Source organism: Oncorhynchus kisutch, linkage group LG3, assembly GCF_002021735.2.
Source record: "Oncorhynchus kisutch isolate 150728-3 linkage group LG3, Okis_V2, whole genome shotgun sequence".
NCBI classification, from domain to species: domain Eukaryota; kingdom Metazoa; phylum Chordata; class Actinopteri; order Salmoniformes; family Salmonidae; genus Oncorhynchus; species Oncorhynchus kisutch.
In genome coordinates this window covers 22566892-22574884 of record NC_034176.2, presented here as the reverse complement: position 1 = coordinate 22574884, position 7993 = coordinate 22566892, and the positions used below count along the sequence as shown (strand labels likewise).

The following is a 7993-nucleotide window of genomic DNA, read 5'->3' as shown; positions in this document are numbered from 1 at the left end:
ATCATATTACTCCAGTGCTAGCCTCTCTACACTGGCTTCCTGTCAAAGCAAGGGCTGATTTCAAGGTTTTACTGCTAACCTACAAAGCATTACATGGGCTTGCTCCTACCTATCTCTCTGATTTGGTCCTGCCGTACATACCTATACGTACGCTACGGTCACAAGACGCAGGCCTCCTAATTGTCCCTAGAATTTCTAAGCAAACAGCTGGAGGCAGGGCTTTCTCCTATAGAGCTCCATTTTTATGGAACGGTCTGCCTACCCATGTCAGAGACGCAAACTCGGTCTCAACCTTTAAGTCTTTACTGAAGACTCATCTCTTCAGTGGGTCATATGATTGAGTGTAGTCTGGCCCAGGAGTGGGAAGGTGAACGGAAAGGCTCTGGAGCAACGAACCGCCCTTGCTGTCTCTGCCTGGCCGGTTCCCCTCTTTCCACTGGGATTCTCTGCCTCTAACCCTATTACAGGGGCTGAGTCACTGGCTTGCTGGGGCTCTCTCATGCTGTCCCTGGAGGGGGTGCGTCACCTGAGTGGGTTGATTCACTGTTGTGGTCATCCTGTCTGGGTTGGCGCCCCCCCCCCCTTGGGTTGTGCCGTGGCGGAGATCTTTGTGGGCTATACTCAGCCTTGTCTCAGGATGGTAAGTTGGTGGTTGAAGATATCCCTCTAGTGGTGTGGGGGCTGTGCTTTGGCAAAGTGGGTGGGGTTATATCCTTCCTGTTTGGCCCTGTCCGGGGGTGTCCTCGGATGGGGCCACAGTGTCTCCTGACCCCTCCTGTCTCAGCCTCCAGTATTTATGCTGCAGTAGTTTATGTGTCGGGGGGCTGGGGTCAGTTTGTTATATCTGGAGTACTTCTCCTGTCCTATTCGGTGTCCTGTGTGAATCTAAGTGTGCGTTCTCTAATTCTCTCCTTCTCTCTTTCTTTCTCTCTCTCGGAGGACCTGAGCCCTAGGACCATGCCCCAGGACTACCTGACATGATGACTCCTTGCTGTCCCCAGTCCACCTGGCCATGCTGCTGTTCCAGTTTCAACTGACCTGAGCCCTAGGACCATGCCCCAGGACTACCTGACATGATGACTCCTTGCTGTCCCCAGTCTACCTGGCCATGCTGCTGCTCCAGTTTCAACTTCCACCTGACTGTGCTGCTGCTCTAGTTTCAACTGTTCTGCCTTATTATTATTCGACCATGCTGGTCATTTATGAACATTGAACATCTTGACCATGTTCTGTTATAATCTCCACCCGGCACAGCCAGAAGAGGACTGGCCACCCCACATAGCCTGGTTCCTCTCTAGGTTTCTTCCTAGGTATTGGCCTTTCTAGGGAGTTTTTCCTAGCCACTGTGCTTCTCCACCTGCATTGCTTGCTGTTTGGGGTTTTAGGCTGGGTTTCTGTACAGCACTTTGAGATATCAGCTGATGTACGAAGGGCTATATAAATAAATTTGATTTGATTTGATTTGATTTGATTGAATGAGCTGTATTCCACCATAAGCAAACAAGAAAACGCTCACCCAGAGGCGGCGCTCCTAGTAGCCGGGGACTTTAATGCAGGGAAACTTATTCTCATTTCTATCAACATGTTAAATGTGCAACCAGAGGTAAAAGAACTGTGGACCACCTTTACTCCACACACAAAGATGCATACAAAGCTCTCCCCCACCCTCCATTTGGCAAATCTGATCATAATTATATCCTCCTAATTCCTGTTTATAAGCAAAAATAATTGCAGGAAGCAGCAGTGACTAGATAAAAATGTAGTCAGATGAAGCAGATGCTAACCTACAGGACTGTTTTGCTAGCACAGACTGGATTATGTTCTGGGATTCCTCCAATGGCATTGAGGAGTACACCACATCTGTCATTGGTTTCATCAATAAGGGCATTGATGATGTCGTCTCCACAGTGACCATGTATACATAACCCCAACCAGAAACCATGGATTACAGGCAGCATCCGCACTGAGCTAAAGCCTAGAGCTGCCGCTTTCAAAAATCTGGACTCTAACCTGGAAGCTTATAAGAAATCCCGCTATGGCCTCCGGCGAACCATCAAACAGGCAAAGCGTCAATACAGGACTAAGATCGAGAACACCGGCTCTGACCTCTTCCTGTCCGAGTCTGTAATACCAACATGTTTAAAGCAGACCACCATAGTGCCTGTGACCAAGAACACGAAGGTAATCTGCCTAAATGACTACCGACCCGTAGCACTCACATCTGTAGCCATGAAGTGCTTTGAAAGGCTGGTCATGGCCCACATCAACACCATCATCCCAGAGACCTGCCCGTGTGGTGCCAGGACAACAACCTCTCACCCTACGTGATCAAGACAAAGGAGAGGATTGTGGACTACAGGAAAAAGACGACCGAGCACGCCCCCATTCTCATCGACGGGGCTGCAGTGGAGCATGTTGATAGCTTCAAGTTCCATGGTGTCCAGATCACCAACAAACTAACATGGTCCAAGCACACCATGAGAGTCGTGAAGCTGGCACGACACAACCTATTCCCCCTCAGGAGTCTTGGCATGGGTCCTCAGATCCTCAAAAGGTTCTACCATCGAGAGCATCTTGACTGGTTGCATCACTGCCTGGTATGGCAACCTTCCTGCCATCCAGGACCTCTATAGTAGGCGTGTCAGAGGAAGGCCCTGAAAATTGTCAAAGACTCCAGCCACCCTGGTCATAGACTCTCTGCTACCACACGGCAAGCGGTACCGGAGCGCCAAGTCTAGGTCCAAGAGGCTTCTAAACAGCTTCTACCCCCAAGCCATAAGACTCCTGAACATCTAGTCAAATGGCCACCCAGACTATTCACATTGCCCCCCCTTCCTCCCCTCTCCACACCACTGCCACTCTCTGTTGTCATCTATGCATAGTCACTTAAATGAACTCTATCTACATGTACATACTACCTCAACTAACCGTTGCCCCCGCAGATTGACTCTGTACCGGCACCCATGTATTTATTGTTATTTTTTACTGCTCCTCTTTAATTACTTGTTACTTTTATCTCTTATTCTTATCCATATTTTCTTTACTGGTTTTGTGTCGAGGCACAGATCTGGGGAAGGGTACCAAAAAATGTCTGCAGCACTGAAGGTCTCCAAGAACACAGTGGCCTCCATCACTTTTAATTGGAAAAAGTTTGGAACCACCAAGACTCTTCCTAGAACTGGCTGCCCGGCCAAACTGAGCGATGGTCACTCTGACAGAGCTCCAGAGTTTCAATGTGGAGATGGGAGAACCTTCCAGAAGGACAACCATCTCTGCAGCACTCCACCAACCAGGTCTTTATGGTGGAGTGGCCAGACTGAAGCCACTGCTCAGTAAAAGGCACGTGACAGCCCACTTGGAGTTTGCCAAAAGGCACCTAAAGACTCTCAGACCATGACAAACAAGATTCTCTGGTCTGATGAAACCAAGATTGAATTCTTTCGCCTGAATGCCAAGCATCACATCTGGTGGAAACCTGGCATCATCCCTACGGTGAAGCATGGTGTTGGCAGCATCATGCTGTGGGGACGTTTTTCAGTGGCAGGGACTGGGAGCCTAGTCAGGATTGAGGCAAAAATTAACAACGCAAAGTAGAGAGAGATCCTTGATGAAAAGCGCTCTGGAGCAGGTTAGGACCTCAGACTGGGGTGAAGGTTCACCTTCCAACAGGACAATGACCCTAAGCACACAGCCAAAACAACGCAGGAGTGGCTTTAGGACAAGTTTCTGAATGTCCTTGAGTGGCCCAGTCAGAGCCCGGCCTTGAACCCGATCAAACATTTCTGGAGATACCTGAAAATAGCTGTGCAGCAACGCTCCACATCCAACCTGACAGAGCTTGAGAGGATCTGCAGAGAAGAATGGGAGGAACTCCCCAAGTACACGTGTGCCAAGCTTGTATCGTCATATCCAAGATGACCCGATCCTGTAATCGCTGTCAAAGGTGCTTCAACAAAGTACTGAGTAAAGGGTCTGAATACTTATGTAAATGTGATAATTCAGTATGTTTACACATGTGAATATTACAGCTGGTTGGGGTCTGAACCAGGCTCTGTAGTGATGCCTCTTGCACTGAGATGCAGTGCCTTAGACTGCTGAGCCACTCTGGAGCCCATTATGGGGTATTGTGTGTAGATTGATGAGGGAAAAAAACTATTTAATCAATTTTAGAATAAAGCTTTATTGTAAAAATGTGGAAAAAGTCAAGGAGTCTGAATACTTCCGAAGGCACTGTATAAGCTTCTTTCTCTCCATGATTCAGTAATGAGGTTATTTACATTCCATTCCACATTCCATTTTTCAACACAACCCACTCAGTTTTTTTAAAAGTCTGGTATTTATTTCCTTCCCTAAAGTATTTGGCAGCAATAACACAAAATGGCATGTGCAGTTTACTCCCATAGAAATTATATTTATCATACCATTCCCACCCCCCTAAAACCCAACCCACATGTTTTGTCATGCCTGCTTCCACTCCCTCTCTCAGGCGCCCGCGGCCAGCCTGCCCATCATTACGCACACCTGTCACCATCGTTTGAATTTTTTTAAATCTAGGATGGTCAGTTAAGAACAAATTCTTATTTACAATGACAGCCTAGTGGGAACCTTGTTCAGGGGCAGAACGACAGATTCTTCCCTTGTCAGCTCAGGAATTTGATCTAGCAACCTTTTGGTTACTGGCCCAACACTCTAACCACTAGGCTACATGCCACCCCATTGTTATGCGCATCAGCGCTTCATTTTACTCACCTGGACTCCATCACTTTATTAAAACGCCCCCTCTCTATCTGTCCTCACATGTTTATTGTTTATGTAGCCCACCCATGCTTCTGGTGTCTTATTACAGACAACGATACACACCTGCCTCTAATTGAGAACCAATCTAGGCAACCATAGACATATATAAACACCTAGATAGTAAACAACCCCAAAAACCTACAAAACCCCTAGACAGTACAAAAAACACATATATCACCCATGTCACACCCTGACCTAACCAAAACAATAAAGAAAACAAAGAATACTCAGGTCAGGGCGTGACACAGTGAGCCATGCATCAGTTAATCATAATTTACAATGGGTGTTGACCATCACAATGGTGCAATAGTGTGCATTCCTTACATTCTTAAGTAAGGTTAGGCTGACATGGTAAACAACATATTGCATGTTCATCCTGTTGTTATTCTGCTGGAGACACATCAAACATCACTTAATTTTTTATACAGTAGAAGATCAGGATGAGCTTTAGGGACATTTGTAGCTGACACAGTCAGACTCTACTCATGGCTAAGTTCATTAACACAAACTGATTACAAGGCTTTCTAGGCATTGAGTAAGATCATCAATCTAATTTGATAGAAAGTTCCCTAATTGCCTGTGTTACGGACATCACTGTTCTTGCTTATTATACTTTTTCTCCTAGAGCAGCTCACACTGAGACTGACTGGAACTTGAGACCTCTGTCTTGCAAATAAACGTGACTACCCTCTTGACAACTTCTCTGGGGTGCGGGGGGAGACATTTCAGGCTGAGGAGAGAGGTTACAAATCCCCATCTGTTACACCTGCTCATTTGAATTCTCTGTTGCTGACCAGGTGAAACAATATGAAACAGACTGATTAAAATAATCTACTGGAGTTGCAGAGTAAAATGTATGACATTTCAGAGTAAAGGAGTAGCCTCTCCTTATATCACATTATGATCACATTTGTTTGACACTTTGATATTGGCAAAAGAGCTGATCTGATTGGTCAAAATACCAATTCGGGGAAACATAATTGCGCTGCCTGTGTTAATGCACTGTTTAACTGAACAACAAGTTATTTATGGACACTTTATGAGAGCATAATACAACTGATTTCCTTCTTCAAGTGCTCTCTCACACACATTATGAAATAATTATCAAATTAAAACTCCAAGTAGTAAGTAAAGTATACAGTGGAAAGACATTAATTTGTCTGATAAGTGTGGTTAGTGATTACACTAATTTCCACAAAGTTAGGTTATCATGGAGATGACACAGAAAACAACAAAGTTATGGCATAGTCAATCAAAAACAACCATATATATCAGTATAAAAAATAAATAATAATAATAACATTTAAAAAAATAAAAATAATAATATATATTATTATTATTATTATTTTTAAATGTTTTATTATTATTATTATTTATTTTTTTATACTGATATATATATATATATACAATTTAAAAAATAAATAATAATATATCCATTATTACCCTGCACCTGTTGTTTCTGGGGAACAACATCAAATGAGATGTGCCCCAAAAAATGTCCTGTCTTCTTGAAGGAGCATCAGCTCATGGTACCTGTCCCCCTTCCTCACTCTGAGCCTGTCCCCAGCTTTTAGTTTAAACACCCCGAACGTGCAGAGAGACTTTTCCCAGTACTGAGTCCCTGACTCCTCCTTGCAGCCCTCTGAACCAGTTGGCTGACAGTCATTCGATTTAGGAATGCAGTCCACTGTGTCAGATGCTGTTAGCAGGTCTCTGTTTTTTTGGTAGCCCTTTGCAAACAGGATTACTTTTTGGGTGATGATGAAACCTGATTCCTCCTCGTTACACACAAAGTGACCAGGGCTTCGGAACGTGATCTGCAGGTAAACCATGTACATGCCATCATTGAGCACGATGAGGTCGCAGTCATGATACTTAAAGCCGCTAAGGTGAGCAAGTCCAAGGTTGTACTCCCATTCAAGGTATATCACTTTTGAATGATTAAATGAGTATGGAGCTGGAGGAGAGACAAGAGAGGCCATTACTTTTTAGCTTAGTCTTAATGATTGGTCTTTCAAGGAATAGTGTGTGTGTATCATAATTGTACCTGTCAGATGGGCACTTAGATTGTTTTCAATTTGCTGCTGCTGTTGAACGCCACCTATGGTGGGATAAAATAGACAGTGATGATGATGATGATAATGATGATGATGATTAGATTATCATAACCATAGTCATAATAATAATTTACCCATAGAATCACCTCCAGCTGAAGTGTGCTACAAATAAAAACACAAGATCCATTAAGACTTTATGAGCATAATATCTTAAAAATGTATTTGATTTGGCTCCCAAGTGGCACAGCGGTCTAAGGCACTGCATCTCAGTGCTCGAGGTGTCACTAAAGACACCCTGGTTTGATTCCAGGCTGAATCACAACCGGCTGTGATTGGGAGTTCCATAGCGAGGTTAAATATATATATATATATATATATATATATATATATATATATATATTGATCTAAATACAGTCCCCAAGTATTACCACAATTAGAATGACAAGCGTGTTCTGATGTTGGCTCTCTAATAATTATACACATTTACTGTAGGCTACTGTACCAGTTTCGTTTCTAACCACACACAACACTATCCATAAATGATTCTGAATCGGGATTATTTGCAGATAACAGGTTGATTTAATCGAATAACACTTGTGCGTTGTTGAATGAGAAGCTCACCTGGTAGTCTGCTGCTTTATGATGATATGCGTTTAGCAAGAGTACCAAACAAGACAGAAGTAAAGAGACAAGCGCAGCGAACCGAGTGAGGCACATTGGCCGCCCTTTGTCTCTGCGGTTCACTCGGGCATAACGACTCCTGTCACTCTCCGCAGGGATCTCACAGCAAACTGCCTCAGCGCCAGCAGCTGTCATGATCAGCATGTAGGGAGTACGCAATGGATTTTGACATTCAAGTCCGATTTATATCAATGTTGTCGCCCACGTCGCACCCAGGGGCGTTTCTAGGATTTGAAAACATTCGGAGTTTAGCCCCAAACCAGTAGGGAGGTCTGGGGGATCCTCCCCCGGCTGAGAGAAGATATTTCTCGCGTAACTGGCACCTTCGTACCTGCCACAGCAGAGAGTTCTAGTACTTAATTACAGTAGCTACTGTAGGTCTCTACTCTGGAACACTCTCTACTCTGGAATACATACATCTACAGTCAGTTGTGGAAATAGTACACAATTGTCATACT

The 7993-nt window shown here is 44.3% G+C and overlaps 1 non-coding gene across 1 annotated transcript; it reads right to left on the bottom strand.

Moving 5' to 3' along the window:
• Window positions 1–4160: 4160 nt before the first annotated feature.
• On the bottom strand, window positions 4161–7765 carry LOC109871716 (uncharacterized). Its single transcript, XR_004208491.1, has 3 exons — window positions 7476–7765; window positions 6845–6898; window positions 4161–6754 (listed from the first exon to the last, which is right to left on the bottom strand). It is a non-coding gene; the product is annotated as an uncharacterized LOC109871716 (transcript).
• Window positions 7766–7993: the final 228 nt, after the last annotated feature.